Raw genomic sequence first — 708 nt, 5'->3', positions numbered from 1 at the left:
GGAGGGGGTGGCGTCCCTCCGCAGGCGCTCGTGTCTAAAATGAAGGCGAGACACGAGTGGCCTAGTTCCCCAGGGTGTTGCCAGAAAGGCTGCGGGCTGACCGTTGCCTTCGCACTCCCTAAAGCCTCTTGTGATGAGAGCAGACCTCGCGCGCCGCACCACCGGCTCTGGGAGTCGTTGGGCCGCTATCTGTGAATAGACTGGTCCTCCTCTGCCACCCGGCTAAGTGCGATGGCTCTGCCGCCCTGCGGTGCCCGTCACGCAGGTTTTTGTGAACACGGAGAGCTCACGGAAGTCTAAAGTTTTCGGCACGTGGTCGAAGCTTTTGACAGGCTTACAGAGCTCTTTCCGTCTAATCTGAGAGTCAGTCAGAGGCCGGTGCGGAGGTCTATTGACGACCGGAGGCTCCCCTGGGTGTTGCGATGAGGGTGGAGGGCACAGAACCTTGCCTTAGCACTCCCTAATAAAGCCTCTTGTGAAGAGAGCAGACCTCGCGCGCCGCACGACCGGCTCTGGGAGTCGTTGGGCCGCTATCTGTGAATAGTCTGGTCCTCCTCTGCCACCCGGCCAATCGCGATGGCTCTGCCGCCCTGCGGTGCCCGTCACGCAGGTTTTTGTGAACACGGAGAGCTCACGGAAGTCTAAAGTTTTCGGCACGTGGTCGAAGCTTTTGACAGGCTTACAGAGCTCTTTCCGTCTAATCTGAGA

Source organism: Chiloscyllium punctatum, unplaced genomic scaffold (genome assembly GCF_047496795.1).
Source record: "Chiloscyllium punctatum isolate Juve2018m unplaced genomic scaffold, sChiPun1.3 scaffold_354, whole genome shotgun sequence".
Lineage (NCBI taxonomy): Eukaryota > Metazoa > Chordata > Chondrichthyes > Orectolobiformes > Hemiscylliidae > Chiloscyllium > Chiloscyllium punctatum.
The sequence above is the reverse complement of the archived record's forward strand: the minus strand, read 5'-3'. Positions refer to the sequence as shown.